This window comes from Electrophorus electricus, chromosome 13 (genome assembly GCF_041902795.1).
Source record: "Electrophorus electricus isolate QZ-2024a chromosome 13, ASM4190279v1, whole genome shotgun sequence".
Classification (NCBI taxonomy): domain Eukaryota; kingdom Metazoa; phylum Chordata; class Actinopteri; order Gymnotiformes; family Gymnotidae; genus Electrophorus; species Electrophorus electricus.
Genome location: NC_137509.1, coordinates 3,606,491 through 3,627,586, shown reverse-complemented (window position 1 = coordinate 3,627,586; position 21,096 = coordinate 3,606,491). Strand labels below are relative to the sequence as shown.

General features: G+C 40.4%; 2 pseudogenes; both read right to left on the bottom strand.

Moving 5' to 3' along the window:
- Positions 1-9,128: 9,128 nt before the first annotated feature.
- LOC113592250 (uncharacterized) overlaps positions 9,129-21,096 on the bottom strand; it is a 39,227-nt pseudogene continuing 27,259 nt past the window's right edge.
- LOC145643332 (uncharacterized) lies at positions 10,531-17,673 on the bottom strand (annotated as a pseudogene).

The window sequence follows — 21,096 nt, the reverse complement described above, 5'->3', positions numbered from 1 at the left end:
TTGGCATGACTGCTGAGAGCTGGCATGGAGAACACACTAGAAAAACGTCTGACACACAGTGACAAAAAAGGAGGGAAACACAGAAGAAGAAGAAGAAGAAAAATGGGTAACAGAATGGGCAACACTACAGCCGCCAGGTTCGCTGCCCAACTGCCCAACCAAGCCGTCAGCCAGTCCCAGAATCCACCTGGAACTGCAGGTGGTGGAGCGATGGCAGATCGCATATGATTCATATAATCAGTAATATTAGCGCTGAGATCAGGAATGTAAAAACAGCAGGAAGTGTTAATCATTTTACACACTCCACCTTCCTTCATGGTTAGGAGGTCTAATACCATTCTATGTTGTAGCACTGCTGCCCTTATCACTTGTTGTTCTAGCTTTAAGGCACCTATAGCTGCTGAGGTGTCATTAACTACTTACAGTAACTGATATGCTAAGCCACTGATCTTTTGCAGGGCTGCTACTGTGCCACCGCCCAGAAAAAGGGACCAGCCAATGGTTTCACCCGGAGTAGTCCATGGGTCCCTCAGAATTCTACCACGATAGTCTGTGCTGGTTATGTCTCTCTTTGCCCTGTGCTGCTTGGCCTGAGGAAGTGTATATACCTGCGTCCTTGGGCGCACTATAGCTGGATAACAACAACCAGTGCAATTCTGTGGTAATTCATCATAGGCCACCGAACCACAGACCCACATTACATTCCGATATCCCTGCGGGGTTGTCATGGAGCAATTCCACAGGGAACTGCTATTGGAGTCACTGCAAGTGCCATTGCTGTGCACCTGCACATAGTCAACGCATCTGGACCAACCTGCCGGCACCTGCTGCTTCATCTGGCATACACATATCTCACCCTTTCTAGCTGCCACATGCAGCATCATTTTTGGTGGTGCAGGGTTAGTGGGACTGGGACAGTTTGAGGTCTGGTTGATAACCTGGCACATAGAGATTGTCATATTCACTTCTCCTACGTCTGCGTTTCTCAGAGGAATTACAGTCCATGGGACACTGGTGTGCTGGCACACCAGGCAATCTTGCTCAATGTGTTGGGCATGCACAATGGCCGACATGCACGCTGTATTGTGTTGGCATTTAGTTGCTAATCGTTCTGCCTCAGTGGTGTTGGGGCCCTGCAATGGTAGCAATGGACTCTCCGTCCATATCAATATGCAGTCTGTGTTCTGACTGTGTTAGCTGTGTGTGATTTTCTCTACGTGGCAATGCTACAAGTGTCAGTGGCGCACAAATGTCAGCCCCCACCCTTTCTATACAGCACAGATAGCTACCATTGGGATTAGTCATATTCCAGTTTCCTCGCAACATTATCTGAATGGCATTTCCATCCTCGGGCGCATTGGCAATAGTAAGATTGGCTGATTGTTTAACTTCGCTATTGGTTCTGGTGTCCCATACATATTTTCTGTTTGTGGAATAAGCATAAGAATCAGACGGAACCCTAATGATTTTACACTGCTTTGTGGTGTTTTCTCTTAGGTAATCGTCTGCTGTACTGGCTTATTGAAGGCTTGATACCATTTGTTCCTTGTTAGAGGTGCTAAAATAGCCATTGTTTATCCTGGTCCAATAACCGCAGGAAGTGGTATCCCAGCTTATACGTTCAGATGTACTCAAGTGGACACTATGCCAGACCCCAAGTATCACAAGCACCGACACACCCATCTTATAGGTTTCTTGACGGTTCTGAGTGTCGAAAGGGTAGGCCTTGCCTTCAACATTCTACTCAACACAGTTCCAACCTAGTCTGCTGGGGTGCTGCTGCTTGGAGTTGGGGCTGGTGTCGGAGCCTTCTTACAGTGTGTGTGATGTACCCAGGTTCCTCGTCCTTCTATTTTGACAGCAGTGTGGATTGTTAACAGGACTTGGTGTGGTCCTGTCTACCGTACTTGGTTCCACCACTTTCGTCTGAGGTCTTTCACCAACACCCAGTCGCCTGGAGCGTTATCATGAAGGTGCTTGTCTGCAGGGCTTGGCAGGACAGCTTGCACCTGTTTGGATACAACAGAGTATGGTGCAATGACATGCAGTACTGTACTATAGAATCAGTTAGGAGTACATTATCCGTCAGTGGAGGTCCTGCACCTGTATTGGGTGGTCTGCCAAAAACTGTCTCAAAGGCACTGAGCATCGTGCACTTTTGGGGTCTAGTTCGCATTTGCCACAGGACTAATGGTAAACACTGAGCCCAGTTAAGTCCTGTCTGTTGACACATTTTTCCTAATCCCACTTTCAGAGTGCCGTTAGCCCACTCTACTGCCCCTGCGCTAGTGGGGTGGTAACTGCAGTGTTTCTTCATATCAATACCTAGATGTTTGGTTAGTTCTATGAGGTGTTGATGTACGAACGGTGTGCCGTTGTCACTTGAGACTGTCTAAAAGGATTATTTCTTATTAGTGAGACATGGGGGATGGAGTACTCAACATCATACCACCTTTTCTCTTCATTGGACAGTTCAGCTTGCGCAGCTACAAAATCATCATCCCAATACAAACATTTAGTTCTAATGGTCTCTAGGTTTTTATGACAGAAAAAAGCTTCCGCGTACTGCTCGTCTGGACCATCGGAAACATATGCAGTCACATGCAAACATTCAGCATTCATATAGTTAAATCTTCCCTTAGTTGCCCTTCTGGCAGTTTCAATCATGTGTTCGGTTATTTTCCCTGACCCACCTTGCAACCCCGACTCGTAGATATATCCTGGCTCCCCCTCTCCCAGCTGCACCATCTGTGCCCTGGCTTTGCCTTCCACAAAGGTAACACTGAGTCCCTTTGGGGAGCTTACTCAAGTACAACTTAATTTGCACATCAAATCTCGAGCCAGCAGGTTGATTGGGCACACAGAGGAAATAAGGAACCCATATCGAAATTTTCGTTTCCCCACCTGACATTGGAGAGGCACAGACATTCTTTCATGCACCACCTTTCCCCTCGCACCCATTATAGACACCGTCCTATTAGTAATCGGTACATTAATTCCTTTGGCATGAATTAGCTATCTACTAAAAACTTCAATTGTTTGCCATTAACGGTTAAAATTACTTGGGGTAATGCTAGGGGTCCCTTACTTAATTGCTGAGAATACATAGAATAAAAATTTGGCACTTCCCTTTTCTGATGGGGTTGGTGGTCCTTCACAGTCATCCCGCCTCTCCTCTGCCCGTCAATCCACCTCTTCCAGATCGTTTCTCACAGCTTGGCCATCTGGGTCTGGATAGTCTCTGGAAAATGTCCTTCTTTTCCACAGTTGTAACATCGATTTCTCCATGACATGTCTCTCCCTCCTGGAGCATCTTGCTCCCTTCCTCGTCCTCTCCCCCTGGGAGCCACTTGTTGCATCATGGTGAACATGGCTTGATCCATGTTGTCTGCTCTGTTCTTTGCATTTGAGTTTCATGATGTCTGGCATAGTCTTCAGCCAGTCTGCTGAGTCCAAACGAGGTGTCAGCATCCATTTCCTGGTTAACCGCTCTGAGGGTGATGCCTTCGTTCTATGGCGTGGGCTTCATCTAAGAGATCAGTGTGTGGTCCTGCTTGAGGCAGTCCCTAGGCGGGTGGATGTTCCACTGCCACTGGATCAGGCACCACGGCTGCTGGTTTCTGTTGCGGTGGAGCGGAGTCGAGATGGGGATCGGCTCTGGAGGACACACACTGAGAAGTGGAGTTAGGTTCATCCCCCCCTCCCAGTCCCCTTAGTTTTTTGGGGGGGTTTTCTTTTTTTTTTCCTGTTATCCACATTTTAAGACTTGCTATAATATTCTCATGGTGTCTATCCCATACCTTACGCTGACCAGAATCCCCTGGTCGGTTTTCCATACATCTAAGTATATTATTAAGCAGTTTCACACCCAAGCTCCCATTCCGAGGGAGCCCATAACAATCTACCCATATGGGCAACCACTTTACGGCACTCTCCCCATAGTCCCTTCGCATGTCATTATGTAAGCGCTGGTTCCACTCGGACGGGTCATATTGCATTAATTTAGTATTTTGGGATCCCATTTTTTACTCTCTCAATGCATGCGCTACTGTAATTTAGTCCCGTTAACATATCTTATGCTCCGTTCACTCGTGAACTGATTCTCCGCCCAGGTCCGGACCTATTATGTCTCCTAGACGTCCCTAATCTCACGTCTGAGCAATAGGTGCCTCACTCTCAGCAGGCTACTGTTTCACTTTACTTTGCACCGTCGTAACAAAGCTATTTTAATACATCTGAAATATTCTTATGGTAGAGGACAACTCCCGAACGGCCGCACAGAGTGAATATAAACGTCTGTGTACTTACACAATTAGTTGCTCTCTCCCACTCACGGTTCTTTTTGAAGATGAGGCAGGCATAAAATGAGGGAAAACACCTTCACTCTGGTGGTACTGTTCCCCGAATGGGTGTTCCCTCCCAGCTCAGCCTTGCCAAGGAGCGTCCTCAGTGAAGTGTTGATTTTCCTTCCTCAGCGGTGGAGCTGCTCATCCTGCCGACTATGCCAAATTGTGGTGGAAAAATGAAAGCACATCAAACACAGACAGCCTTATGCATTGAGTAGTAAAAAAATTATTGAGTTCTGTCCCCTGTATAACAGAGAAAAAGAACTGACTTGCAGAACAAGTCCCCCTCCCCTTATACACAGAGAAGAAAAGAAAGAAAAAAGAAAAAACAGCTCCTACAAGGTATCTGAACTTCGTTTTGGTTAGCCTGAGCGCAGGTGGCATCTTCTATCTCTACGGTTAGAACAGTCTTCTTCTATCTCTATGGGTAGAACAGCATGTGAGCCGCTGACGTCCTTGCCTCTCACGCCTATCTACGGACTGTTATGCTGTGACTATAGAAGCACAAAGCAAGGTAAAGCGAAGCAAAGTAAATTTCCACAACAGCGGTCAAAGCAGAACCAGGATTAAGAAACTGGAAAAACATGGGGGTAGACAATAAGGCCGATGGGACGGCCACAGGAGCACGCAGGGCACTAAGTAATCTTTTCAATATGGGCACTATGGCTGCACTTTCACCTACCATGGAGAACAGTGACATGTCTAAGTGGGGCGGTAGGGTGCAGATCCTTATGCATGTCTTGCTTTGCCCAGGTCTCAGGGATCTTAGGAACAGGGTGTTCTATACAGTCCTGACAATGACTGATGACCGACGTGTATACAAAAGTTTGCCAAATAGATGTGCGACACGTGAACCATATTTTTGCTCCCCTCTCCTTCTGGGCCTAGTGTCTCTAACACCTCAGTGAGTGCTTTGTTCTTCACTGCGCACATTTGGAAGTCCTCTGCATCTCCACACCTAATGTCAGGAGGGTCTAGGACTTGAGATATTTCTCATTCACAGTTGCCATAGTATTAGAATAGGGGGTGAAAGAGTTAAGGTAGGAATCAGTAATGACATAGGCCTCCTCTAGTTTGATGTGATCCACCAACATTTAGTTCTTGAATAACTCTGTTGCATCCCTTGGACACAAGCTTTCCAATGCAATCTTCAGTTTAACAATCTCGGAAGTATCCAAGTGGACAAAGGCTGGAATTAGAGGCTTACGACCTAGATAGCTGCTCTCTTGCATCATGACAAAGAGGTACACTGCTGGATGGCAAAGCAAACAGTAGCAATCCCCTAACCTGGGGCAGTGCAGGAGTGAACTGTAATGGCTGTGGGCATGACACTGGAGGCATTTCAGAGGCGAAGGGAAGAGGATGATGTGGTGGTAGTCATAGTGGTGATGCCTCAGGTATGGACAGGATTGCATGAGCAGAAGGTAGACAACAATAATGTGGCTGTTGTGGCTCATCTCCAAATTCCCAAACCCCATTAAAGGATTCCATCACAGAATCACAATGCACTGGTGATGATGGTGGCTCTGGAAAGTCTTCATCTTTTTTGCCACAGTCCTGGAGTCTGACTGATTGCTAGTGGGGTGGAGGTGGAGTTGTAGCTAAATGAGAGGCAGCAGCGCTGAGACGCTCAGACTTGGGAGGGGAGAAAGTAGCAGAGACCAGATACACAGACATGTGGAGGGGATTGATAGGCCTCAGTTGGCTGTGAGTGCTCCATCCAGGATGCACTGATGCCAGGATTTGCTTGGGGGAAGTACATATCTGCTCCTGTGTCCTCCATGGACAGCAAACATCTATGGCTATTCCTCTCTATATTGCTGTAGTCCATTACATAGCATGAGAATGAACTGCAGGTCAGCTTCCCAATCAAGCTTAAATGGCCTGCAGCTGATCAAGAAGGTTCTCCATTCATCTCTTGATCACTGCCCATAATCATAGGATAGAGTGGCTGAAGCACTGGACTGTGTAGGATTGGCATGTATATGATGCAGAGTGAAATATCTACTAACACTGTTACATATAATGCTAGTGCTAATGCATATTGTTACACAGCTCAGTTGAGGAGGCTAACACACAATCTGAGTAGCATGTTCATCTAGAGAAGCCAAGGACTCAAAACAATGTCCAATAAGGTAAAGAAGCAATATTTACAAAATATGAATACAAAATAAGCTTTACTTTAACTTAGTTTACTCTATTGAAGCAACACAAGAGTTCACCTGCTGATCTAATGCTGAATCAGTAAAGGTACAAAGATGCCATTTGGTGGTCTTTATAGCAGGAAGAGGCTGTCAGGAAGGCAGACAGTGAAATGACGAAGCTCTAATGTAGAAGGAAAACAACAACTGTTTAATAAGAAACAAGCTATTTAGTTCATTTTAGTTTGTATATGTCTGTGTGTTCCTGTAGAGCAGATAGAGCATGGTGCTAGTAACACCAAGGTCATGGATCTCTCTTCCCATGGAGAAACGCACAGTCATGCTGATAAATATTCACCACTCTGGATAAAAACACCTGCCAATTGCTATAAATGTTTGGAACTTCCAAACTCATCCTGTTTAGAGCAGGTTGTCTTGGGCCTGGTCCTCACCACACACACAGAGTACTGTGATGCTTTGAGGATGCATTTGGATGGAACAAAAAAAGTGATGGAAAAAATGACACCTACAAAGTACATTACTGTCACGGGACCCCCCTGCCCCCAAAAGGCACGTGGTACGGCCTGCAGCGTGCAGGGGGTTCACTCTTGTTTGTAGCCACACCCCTGTACGGGGTGAATCATCATTAGTGTTGTCAATCTACTGAACCCTTGTCACTGTTGGTCATTGTTTGTTAGCGTCTGCATATAATGTTAATGTCCAAATTCGTGTAGCCCTTGTTAAACTGTTGTGCCTGTGTATATTGTCTTCAATTACGTGTGAGTTGTCCGTGTTAATTGTAGAAGTTATGTTATCCATTACTGTTATATGTGAGGGCCACAGTTACTGTCTACATTGCGTGTTAATAAAGGTATTTCACAGTCACGGGAGTCTGTGTGTCCTGCTCCACGTGCTTCGGCACTCAGGCATTCATCACAATTACATACGAAGTTTGTGCCCCATTGAAGAGAAAAGCAACAAGTAAGCAGTCAAACTGAGCAGCCAAAAGAATATCTAAAAAGTGCATTACATACAGTGGTTTTTACCTTCTTGAAGAGAAAGCAGACAAACTGAGAAGGCAGCCAGGTCTGTGCAATTCAGAGGTTTCTGTGGTTACCTTAAACTGGTTAATTACTATTCTAGACTGCAGTATGACAGTATGACATCTTTAGAAGGGGTCAATTTATCTAGTATTTGAATAAACATATTAGCCCTATTATGTGAAATTTTAATTTGTTACAAGTTAAATACATATTGACTACAGAGTATTGCTTTTACATATATATCACAGAGTTCTTTTTACTTGTTTTAAATTGTTCCCTTTTATCTCAGAAATCCATTACCATGCACACAGGATTCAGGCCTTTTCTTTATGTCAAGTGTTAGTAATCTCACAGACCCTGATTAGTTTTAAAATTCAGGCCAAAACATTTCTTCTTTGAGGATTTTATTGGATTAGTGGTATCTCCTGTAATATTGTTAATCTGTTCTTTTTATTCTCATTTGTTTTCTTTCTTTTTTACTTTAAGCAATTCTGTTTTATCAAAGTTTTTGTATAGTTCTGAGATTTTATTTGTCTTGCAATTACTCATTCAGAAAAGTAAAACAAATGCTGAGCCCTAGACATACATTGCTGACTCTCACTCAGACAAGACCAAATTGCCAAGACCAATGCATTTGACTGCATTACACAGAATGCACTGTGCATCTTCTGTTTTCTGATAAAATATTTTGTGATGTTCTTACATATTATTTCAAGAGTTTGGGCTATTTTAAGACCTACATATCTTACTTTAAGATTTGATTTAAAGTAGTTTGTCTTTACAATATATGCATTTTTCATATTTGTAATTAAGATAGGTATTATGGGATTATATTACACAGAGTTCCCAGTTTTAGGTACACATCTGTCACACATTCCAACAAGTCCTGTGACTGCACTGTGTGGTATAGCTCAGGTAGAACAACATCTCCCTTATCAGTTACTGTTCATCTCATCACAGTCTCTACCTGTATATCTTGTCTCAATTTACACAGTGTGCCCTCAAAACAGAAAAAAATATATAAAGTTGATTCAAGAGGATACACAGTTCTTGAGCTATGCTAAAATAGGTGGAGCTGTTTGATCATGGAGTAGAGAACACACAGTCTGCTCTAAAATATCTTCAGTAAGCATCAACTTGTAATGTCACAAAACTGCAGAGGTGTAAAATTTAGATTAGAATCAGTAAAGTCAATGTACACTGATCAAATACAAACAATAAAGCTCTCATGCTCAGATCGTAGGATTCAAATGTAATTTTATTATGCACAACAAAAATGCAACATTAGATTTTAACTGTAACAATTAATTATGACAAACATAATGAAAGGATACACATTTCTAGTACATTTACTTCTACATGTCAGAACAGAATGAAAGTGAAAACTTCCAAAAAAAGTGTAGGTGTTTTGCTGTATTCCTTATTATTTATATATTGAATTTGTGGTGTTATGTGTTGTTTTGATATAAAAATAAAATAAAATTTCAGATTATATTGCTCTGCTGCTATTACTCATTTTGTATTTGGAAATGTTTGAAACACTTTTTCTATTCTTGAAATTTCATATATGTTTGAAGGAGGTAAAGTTTCATTCAGTCTTAAGAGATTATCAGTGGAGCTAATTTTTTACGGCCATGATTTGTACCTGGGCTGAAGTTAAAGTTTCATAGAGAAAGACTGACCAGCGAAAGAATAGATATGAGACATGGCCTCTACATCATAAACGAATATCAGACCCTCCTCATAACCCACAAACACTTCCACCATCTGGGGCTTCTCCCTCAGTGTGAGAGGGATTGAGGGACCAGCACAAGCTTTACACTCACTCATTCTTCAGGCAGTATCCATCCTGAATCATTCCAGTATCCATCCTGAGGGGTCATTGTAAACTGCCCCCCCCTTCCCTTTAACGGACTCTCTGGCCACTCCTAAAGCCCATTCTGTCTTCCCTTTGACCTGCACCTCATAGTAAAATCTCCCTCATGACATCCCTCCTTTCCCAGGACAATGACATATCTATCAAATCTCTTCTGCTTCTCAGGGAGAATCTGATTTGTGTCTCCAAATGACACTTGTTTTCCATCATCAGACAGGATAAGTCTGATATGAGCTGTATCAGGATCCAGAGACACATTCACTGAAAGAAACAGTGTATATGAGTATGAAGGGAACATCATGTCCTCATCATCCTATGCTTAACTGAATTAAAATGCACCGATTAAAATTTGTAAGAAGATTGTAGGAGAGTAAAATATACACTCAGTAATCACTTTATGCAGTATCTACTATATAGCTGTATTTAATAGGCTGTTGCAGTCAATTGTAGGTTGTAAGCTACAACTCCTGTATTTTGTAGTTATATAACTCACTCTGGTTGTGAGTTATGCTACCTAGAACCTAAAGGAAAATATCTAAATTTACATGATCCATTTATATGCAATCATTTTCATATTTTGCGCATTGAAATTGTAAACCACTAACAATTCCCATTCCGTAATTAAAAAGGTGGCAAAATTGTGCAAAGACAAAGACACACATTTACCATCGGTGAAAAATTCTGATTACTTTAGATTGGCCAGAAAAATGGTCTGGTATCCCCTTAGGTGGAGCTATAGAGCAGATGCACCTAATAAACCAGCAAGTCAGAGAACTTTAAAGCTGCATTAATTGTGGTTCACTGTATATGGTTTAACAAGATACACTTATGATGCTGATCCATGTAATTGAATAGATTATGGATAATAATAACATTTAAGAAAACCTCAGAAACCTTACTTACCTGAATACTGCTGAATCCTCTTCAATTTTCTAGAGGCAACTTTTAACAAAAGATGATATTTATTAGATTTCAAGGAGATAATTTCATAGTCTTGGACTAATCAAAAAATTGTAAAATGAAGGTATACTAAATAATACTGATCAGTTACTCAATCAATGAATTAATTACTTTTCTTGGACCATAGATTTCTTATGTTACAGATTTATGTCTGGAAAACATTTCTAATATGAAAGCTTTTCACCTGTTTCTTTCAACTTCTCATTCAATGTTTTACAGAGTTTTTCATTCTGAATCTTCTGAAGCTTTGACAAATCTCTCTTCACAGACTCCACACTCACATCAGTGTCAGTACTGATGTCAGTCCAGTTCTTGGTGTGTGGAGGGCTGCTCAGGGTTGGGTACATCTACAGTAGAGCAGGAGGGAGGAGAAACCCCTCAGCATGGGGAGTGTTGTCCTGTGAGGTGCTGCGTTGTCTCTGAGCAGATAGAGGAACACTGACCTGTAAGAGGTGGATGTGGTCCTCAGTGTGGGAGAGCTGCTCCAGCTCAATGTCTCTCTTCTTTAGATCAGTGATTTCCTGCTCCAGCTCTTTAATGAGTCCTTCAGCCTGCCTCTTCAGCCTGCCTGCTGCTTTCTGCTTCTCCTCCATTACATGAATCAGCTCAGACTGGTTTCTCTCAATGGAGCATATCAGTGCAGTGAAGATCTCAATGCTGTCTGCAATCTCTTTTTCTGTGATTTTCTAATGGAAGAAGAAATTATCACTTTAAACAGACAAAGGTGATCTGAAATTTACCTTCAGTTTTCTAAGTGCTGACAAATTTAATTAAAACTTCTGTTTGTAGTAGGAATGAAGTATGTTGTGGTTCACACTTTTTGGAGCTCTACTGAGTGTCCGATCTTTTTGATCTTCAGTCTCTTTAGGATCATTTTCTGCACCTCTGACTGTATCTTCCTCAGCTGTGTCTGTAGGCAGAGAGGAAAACTAAGAATATTTGATTTTATACGTTAAATATGATGTAATGCGAGGAGACAGACCAGGATGCGGGGACGAGTTGCGGAGCACAGAACATATTTTTATTAATACACACCACAATGATGACGTAGCTCGTAGGCTATCACGGTCAAACACCAACAACGTTCGCACTCACACATGAGACTTCTATGTACACATACTAACGATACACGAGGAGCAGCTGTGAAACACGGGGGCCATGGCCATACACACACACACACAGAGGGAGATGTTTGGGAGGAGGGGTCGTACTATGACGTATGAAATGCTTCCCTGGGTTTTTTGACGTTTTTGCATGTTTCTTTTATAAATGTGCATTGTGTTTAATGTTGATATTATCCGGTGCTAATCGGTGTTTGTCACCTTTTTCTCTCTAAAATTGGCATTTATCATTTTAGCATAATTAATTAAAATGTTAATAAATTAATTAAATGGTTATTAGAAATGTGCATTGTGCATAAGAATGTTTAATAGTTGATGTTTATAGTGTCTCTCACCTTTTTCTCTCCACTCTGCTCCTCTAGAGGAACAGTGTTGTGTGTCACAACATCTTGTCCTCTCTACAGAACATCTCCAGGGGTCTCTCATGCTTCTGGCATATGTAGTCCTCCAGGTTCTCTACAGGGTTTAGTAGTTTGTGTTTCTTCAGTTTTGGAACATTATTATGAGGCTCTAGATGTGACTTACAATATGTCAGACCACAGTCCAGACAGGATTTTACAGCCTTCGACTTCACTGCAGTGCAGGCATCACAAAGAACATCAGGCTTATCAAGACTCCTTTTCTTCTTGAAGTGATCCACTACCTCTCTCAGTGTTGTATTAATCTTGAGTTCAGGGCTTGTGATGAACTTCTCTTTACATAGTGGACACAGACAGTGTCGATTCTTGTCCCAGTATTGTGTAAGACAGGCAGGTCCTGCAGAAGTTGTGTCCACATGAAGTGGAGACTGGATCCGTTAACACATCCAGACAGACAGAACACATGACCTGCTCCCCAGACAGGAAGCAGCTGGCGTCATGTCTGACTGATAACAAAAGAAACATGAAGAAACTTTCATTTATTCTTAATCTATAATATAATGTATTTGAATTATTGTCACACATTGTTCCTAAATATTTCAGAACTAAATCTGAAAGGAAAACAGTGAATAAAAGATGTAAACCGTTTGTGACTGATAATTCGAGTTGAGTTTGATCATCATTATGTGTGTCTATCTTCATTCTCCAGGACTCAGCAACTCCCACCTCAGACTTTAAACTCCTGCTCTGAAACTTAACATGGTTTACACAGGCAACATGGAGCTCAGAGTGAAAATGACTTCATTCTGTATTACTGTGGTTTTATTTTGATCAGTTACTGATACAGCACACAGGTGTACAAAACAAAGTAGCTAATAAAGCTAATACACAGGCTATATTAAATGCACGTGTGTATGAGCTGTGTAACACACTCAGCTTGGCCAGTCATACGCCTCTTTTTCTCAGGTGGGTGTGTTGAGGATTCTATCATTTATTTTTCCTTTTCTTTAAAGCTTTTCAGAAGCAATGACATCACTATGCAAATGCACTTAATCTGTATGTGCTTCTTGCTTTTTAAAGCAGAATTATTGTATCAAGCACATCCATATAAGCAAAAGCACTGGAGCTCCTGAGATGACATTGATATTTATCTACAGAAGGTAAACCTACTTATTAAAATACAAATAGACAATGGTAACCGTAACTGTCATCTAACTTCCCATGTTTTTCTGTGTTTTTTTATGATAGTATATGCACTCAGTACTCATCAGTTAGCAGAACATAGTGATCTTTGACTGTTTCCCACCTTAGCTCACCAACCTGGTCAAATACAAATTTTTTTGAGCAAATGTTCACACTGTCCTTTAATGTTTACTTTTATCTGTTTATACAATAACGTTCGGTCGAAGGTCCTTGCCATCCTTAACATTGTTCACCCCTATAGACGAACAGTGGAGAAATGTCTGAACGATACACCATTCAGTGAAACACAGATCTTTACTTTTCTTTTTATTGCTTTTCAGCTGGTTGCAATTTTCTGTTTACAATCTCGGAGTGACTGAGCATCCAATAAAGATGGAACTGGGACGGTTTGTAAAGAAAACGTTTCCTTTTTCATATGAACTTTCGGTTTCACTTTTACTTACCTACCATGAAGTACGTAGCACTTCCATGATCACTTGTTTTGTTCTTTTTCAGTTTAACAAAGTATGTGAACATAAACTGTGCAAAGGAGCTGAAACGTGTGTGTGTGTGTGGGGGGGGGGGGGGGATTATTTACCTTTATGCAGATGTACCCGATGGTTATTATTAAGTATTATAACACTGTCCCATTGACACTGCTAGTATTAAAATCCTATTATATATGTATATCCAGCTTGTCATTTTTCCAGCTAACTTATATTCCACTCAATGATGTTTTTTTTTTTTTAAAGAGAGACACCAAGTATCCATGTACCCAGGCTTCGGTTGTAACGCAATACATGTAGTGACGTTGCGTAATCAGGATACAAAAATTAACTGTATTCCGTTACAGTTACAGGGAACAAATGCAGCAATTATATTACTAGTAAGTCCTAAAAGTGTGGTGATCAGTAAGATCATTACATTATAGCTTAGCAAGATTACAATCAGCAAGATAAACAAGATTCACTCCCTCGCGCCCCTCCTTAAAGGTTCTATTCGCGGGACTGGTTCCCATCATCATCATCATCGAATATAGTCTGCGCTTATTTACAAGGTTTAAATGTGCCATGCCAGAAGCTTTTTTCTGGTGCCATTTATGCTGTTCTTTGTTTTTATTTGTCACGGAACGCTCGCCTCCCTCGAGCCACGTGCTTCGGCCCGCCACGTGCAGTGGGAGGACTGTCTTGTTTGTAACCACACCTGCACCTGGATCGTCTTTATGTATATAAACCCGTGTTAAAGTGTGCAGGTTGTTGGTCATTGTAGATGTAATCTCTAAATGTAACGTGTTCGTTAGATGTATCCTTGTGTATTGTGTTCGTTTAATGTCAAATCGTTTTGTCTATCGTTTGTATTACGTGAGTGCCGCTGTCGTTTGTTATTAAATGTTCGTCCCTGTCGAGGAAGTCTGTGCGTCTTGCCTCGCGCCCTGCGGCACTCGGACAGACAAGCGTTACATTATTAATAAACACAATATTTGTTCTCGTGGATACGAAATTTGGTTCATATGACTTAATACACGTTAAGTAAAAATGATCTAATCTCTCATATGCCCCGTAGTTGTTGTCAGATGATAAACTTTCTCACTAACTATAAATTGGTGAGAGTGAAGAATCCAGAGTACAATTCGCTTTTCGAGGTACCCTTCACATCCGAGTGTTACTTTATTAAAACACAAATTTTTAAAATAGACGAGTCCATGATCTCCTATCGCGGAAGAACATTTTATTCCGCATATTCCAACACTAAGAGACAAAACCAAAAGCAAAAACAGAAATCTAGAACTACACACAGGCAGACACAGAACTCAAAGTATGTGTAACAGGTACTGCCTTGTACCTTTAAAGAAGCATCACCATTGTCAGGGAAAACTAGGTTTATTAGTACGGCTTAAAAACAATCTAGTTAGACCTAAATATAACGAGGATTCTGCCATTTCTTTTTTTTCTCAGCTTTAATGCTTTTAAGAAAACAAACAAACAAACAAACAAAAACTTAGCAAATGCACTTAATGAAGGGAACATCATGTCCTCATCATCCTATGCTTAACTGGATTAAAATCTGTAAGAAGATTGTAGGAGAGTAAAATATACACTCAGTAATCACTTTATGCAGTATCTACTATATAGCTGTATTTAATAGGCTGTTATTTAATTTGCAGTCAATTGTAGGTTGCAAGATACCACTCCTGTATTTTGTAGTTATATAACTCACTCTGGTTGTGAGTTATGCTACCTAGAACCTAAAGGAAAATATCTAAATTTACATGATCCATTTATATGCAATCATTTTCATATTTTGCGCATTGAAATTGTAAACCACTAACAATTCCCATTCCGTAATTAAAAAGGTGGCAAAATTGTGCAAAGACAGACACACATTTACCATCAGTGAAAAATTCTGATTACTTTAGACTGGCCAGAAAAATGGTCTGGTATCCCCTTAGGTGGAGCTATAGAGCAGATGCACCTAATAAACCAGCAACTCAGAACTTTACAGTGAACCACAATTAATGCAACTTTATATGGTTTAACAAGATACTTTTATGATGCTGATCCATGTAATTTAATAGATTATGGATAATAATAACATTTAAGAAAACTTCAGAAACCTTACTTACCTGAATACTGCTGAATCCTCTTCAATTTTCTAGAGGCAACTTTTAACAAGAGATAATATTCATATTTATTGTAAAATGAAGGTATACTAAATAATACTGATCAGTTACTCAATCAATGAATTAATTACTTTTCTTGGACCATAGATTTCTTATGTTACAGATTTATGTCTGGAAAACATTTCTAATATGAAAGCTTTTCACCTGTTTCTTTCAACTTCTCATTCAATGTTTTACAGAGTTTTTCATTCTGAATCTTCTGAAGCTTTGACAAATCTCTCTTCACAGACTCCACACTCACATCAGTGTCAGTACTGATGTCAGTCCAGTTCTTGGTGTGTGGAGGGCTGCTCAGGGTTGGGTACATCTACAGTAGAGCAGGAGGGAGGAGAAACCCCTCAGCATGGGGAGTGTTGTCCTGTGAGGTGCTGCGTTGTCTCTGAGCAGATAGAGGAACACTGACCTGTAAGAGGTGGATGTGGTCCTCAGTGTGGGAGAGCTGCTCCAGCTCAATGTCTCTCTTCTTTAGATCAGTGATTTCCTGCTCCAGCTCTTTAATGAGTCCTTCAGCCTGCCTCTTCAGCCTGCCTGCTGCTTTCTGCTTCTCCTCCATTACATGAATCAGCTCAGACTGGTTTCTCTCAATGGAGCATATCAGTGCAGTGAAGATCTCAATGCTGTCTGCAATCTCTTTTTCTGTGATTTTCTAATGGAAGAAGAAATTATCACTTTAAACAGACAAAGGTGATCTGAAATTTACCTTCAGTTTTCTAAGTGCTGACAAATTTAATTAAAACTTCTGTTTGTAGTAGGAATGAAGTATGTTGTGGTTCACACTTTTTGGAGCTCTACTGAGTGTCCGATCTTTTTGATCTTCAGTCTCTTTAGGATCATTTTCTGCACCTCTGACTGTATCTTCCTCAGCTGTGTCTGTAGGCAGAGAGGAAAACTAAGAATATTTGATTTTATACGTTAAATATGATGTAATGCGAGGAGACAGACCAGGATGCGGGGACGAGTTGCGGAGCACAGAACATATTTTTATTAATACACACCACAATGATGACGTAGCTCGTAGGCTATCACGGTCAAACACCAACAACGTTCGCACTCACACATGAGACTTCTATGTACACATACTAACGATACACGAGGAGCAGCTGTGAAACACGGGGGCCATGGCCATACACACACACACACAGAGGGAGATGTTTGGGAGGAGGGGTCGTACTATGACGTATGAAATGCTTCCCTGGGTTTTTTGACGTTTTTGCATGTTTCTTTTATAAATGTGCATTGTGTTTAATGTTGATATTATCCGGTGCTAATCGGTGTTTGTCACCTTTTTCTCTCTAAAATTGGCATTTATCATTTTAGCATAATTAATTAAAATGTTAATAAATTAATTAAATGGTTATTAGAAATGTGCATTGTGCATAAGAATGTTTAATAGTTGATGTTTATAGTGTCTCTCACCTTTTTCTCTCCACTCTGCTCCTCTAGAGGAACAGTGTTGTGTGTCACAACATCTTGTCCTCTCTACAGAACATCTCCAGGGGTCTCTCATGCTTCTGGCATATGTAGTCCTCCAGGTTCTCTACAGGGTTTAGTAGTTTGTGTTTCTTCAGTTTTGGAACATTATTATGAGGCTCTAGATGTGACTTACAATATGTCAGACCACAGTCCAGACAGGATTTTACAGCCTTCGACTTCACTGCAGTGCAGGCATCACAAAGAACATCAGGCTTATCAAGACTCCTTTTCTTCTTGAAGTGATCCACTACCTCTCTCAGTGTTGTATTAATCTTGAGTTCAGGGCTTGTGATGAACTTCTCTTTACATAGTGGACACAGACAGTGTCGATTCTTGTCCCAGTATTGTGTAAGACAGGCAGGTCCTGCAGAAGTTGTGTCCACATGAAGTGGAGACTGGATCCGTTAACACATCCAGACAGACAGAACACATGACCTGCTCCCCAGACAGGAAGCAGCTGGCGTCATGTCTGACTGATAACAAAAGAAACATGAAGAAACTTTCATTTATTCTTAATCTATAATATAATGTATTTGAATTATTGTCACACATTGTTCCTAAATATTTCAGAACTAAATCTGAAAGGAAAACAGTGAATAAAAGATGTAAACCGTTTGTGACTGATAATTCGAGTTGAGTTTGATCATCATTATGTGTGTCTATCTTCATTCTCCAGGACTCAGCAACTCCCACCTCAGACTTTAAACTCCTGCTCTGAAACTTAACATGGTTTACACAGGCAACATGGAGCTCAGAGTGAAAATGACTTCATTCTGTATTACTGTGGTTTTATTTTGATCAGTTACTGATACAGCACACAGGTGTACAAAACAAAGTAGCTAATAAAGCTAATACACAGGCTATATTAAATGCACGTGTGTATGAGCTGTGTAACACACTCAGCTTGGCCAGTCATACGCCTCTTTTTCTCAGGTGGGTGTGTTGAGGATTCTATCATTTATTTTTCCTTTTCTTTAAAGCTTTTCAGAAGCAATGACATCACTATGCAAATGCACTTAATCTGTATGTGCTTCTTGCTTTTTAAAGCAGAATTATTGTATCAAGCACATCCATATAAGCAAAAGCACTGGAGCTCCTGAGATGACATTGATATTTATCTACAGAAGGTAAACCTACTTATTAAAATACAAATAGACAATGGTAACCGTAACTGTCATCTAACTTCCCATGTTTTTCTGTGTTTTTTTATGATAGTATATGCACTCAGTACTCATCAGTTAGCAGAACATAGTGATCTTTGACTGTTTCCCACCTTAGCTCACCAACCTGGTCAAATACAAATTTTTTTGAGCAAATGTTCACACTGTCCTTTAATGTTTACTTTTATCTGTTTATACAATAACGTTCGGTCGAAGGTCCTTGCCATCCTTAACATTGTTCACCCCTATAGACGAACAGTGGAGAAATGTCTGAACGATACACCATTCAGTGAAACACAGATCTTTACTTTTCTTTTTATTGCTTTTCAGCTGGTTGCAATTTTCTGTTTACAATCTCGGAGTGACTGAGCATCCAATAAAGATGGAACTGGGACGGTTTGTAACGAAAACGTTTCCTTTTTCATATGAACTTTCGGTTTCACTTTTACTTACCTACCATGAAGTACGTAGCACTTCCATGTTCACTTGTTTTGTTCTTTTTCAGTTTAACAAAGTATGTGAACATAAACTGTGCAAAGGAGCTGAAACGTGTGTGTGTGTGTGTGGGGGGGGGGGGATTATTTACCTTTATGCAGATGTACCCGATGGTTATTATTAAGTATTATAACACTGTCCCATTGACACTGCTAGTATTAAAATCCTATTATATATGTATATCCAGCTTGTCATTTTTCCAGCTAACTTATATTCCACTCAATGATGTTTTTTTTTTTTAAAGAGAGACACCAAGTATCCATGTACCCAGGCTTCGGTTGTAACGCAATACATGTAGTGACGTTGCGTAATCAGGATACAAAAATTAACTGTATTCCGTTACAGTTACAGGGAACAAATGCAGCAATTATATTACTAGTAAGTCCTAAAAGTGTGGTGATCAGTAAGATCATTACATTATAGCTTAGCAAGATTACAATCAGCAAGATAAACAAGATTCACTCCCTCGCGCCCCTCCTTAAAGGTTCTATTCGCGGGACTGGTTCCCATCATCATCATCATCGAATATAGTCTGCGCTTATTTACAAGGTTTAAATGTGCCATGCCAGAAGCTTTTTTCTGGTGCCATTTATGCTGTTCTTTGTTTTTATTTGTCACGGAACGCTCGCCTCCCTCGAGCCACGTGCTTCGGCCCGCCACGTGCAGTGGGAGGACTGTCTTGTTTGTAACCACACCTGCACCTGGATCGTCTTTATGTATATAAACCCGTGTTAAAGTGTGCAGGTTGTTGGTCATTGTAGATGTAATCTCTAAATGTAACGTGTTCGTTAGATGTATCCTTGTGTATTGTGTTCGTTTAATGTCAAATCGTTTTGTCTATCGTTTGTATTACGTGAGTGCCGCTGTCGTTTGTTATTAAATGTTCGTCCCTGTCGAGGAAGTCTGTGCGTCTTGCCTCGCGCCCTGCGGCACTCGGACAGACAAGCGTTACATTATTAATAAACACAATATTTGTTCTCGTGGATACGAAATTTGGTTCATATGACTTAATACACGTTAAGTAAAAATGATCTAATCTCTCATATGCCCCGTAGTTGTTGTCAGATGATAAACTTTCTCACTAACTATAAATTGGTGAGAGTGAAGAATCCAGAGTACAATTCGCTTTTCGAGGTACCCTTCACATCCGAGTGTTACTTTATTAAAACACAAATTTTTAAAATAGACGAGTCCATGATCTCCTATCGCGGAAGAACATTTTATTCCGCATATTCCAACACTAAGAGACAAAACCAAAAGCAAAAACAGAAATCTAGAACTACACACAGGCAGACACAGAACTCAAAGTATGTGTAACAGGTACTGCCTTGTACCTTTAAAGAAGCATCACCATTGTCAGGGAAAACTAGGTTTATTAGTACGGCTTAAAAACAATCTAGTTAGACCTAAATATAACGAGGATTCTGCCATTTCTTTTTTTTCTCAGCTTTAATGCTTTTAAGAAAACAAACAAACAAACAAACAAAAACTTAGCAAATGCACTTAATGAAGGGAACATCATGTCCTCATCATCCTATGCTTAACTGGATTAAAATCTGTAAGAAGATTGTAGGAGAGTAAAATATACACTCAGTAATCACTTTATGCAGTATCTACTATATAGCTGTATTTAATAGGCTGTTATTTAATTTGCAGTCAATTGTAGGTTGCAAGATACCACTCCTGTATTTTGTAGTTATATAACTCACTCTGGTTGTGAGTTATGCTACCTAGAACCTAAAGGAAAATATCTAAATTTACATGATCCATTTATATGCAATCATTTTCATATTTTGCGCATTGAAATTGTAAACCACTAACAATTCCCATTCCGTAATTAAAAAGGTGGCAAAATTGTGCAAAGACAGACACACATTTACCATCAGTGAAAAATTCTGATTACTTTAGACTGGCCAGAAAAATGGTCTGGTATCCCCTTAGGTGGAGCTATAGAGCAGATGCACCTAATAAACCAGCAACTCAGAACTTTACAGTGAACCACAATTAATGCAACTTTATATGGTTTAACAAGATACACTTATGATGCTGATCCATGTAATTTAATAGATTATGGATAATAATAACATTTAAGAAAACTTCAGAAACCTTACTTACCTGAATACTGCTGAATCCTCTTCAATTTTCTAGAGGCAACTTTTAACAAGAGATAATATTCATATTTATTGTAAAATGAAGGTATACTAAATAATACTGATCAGTTACTCAATCAATGAATTAATTACTTTTCTTGGACCATAGA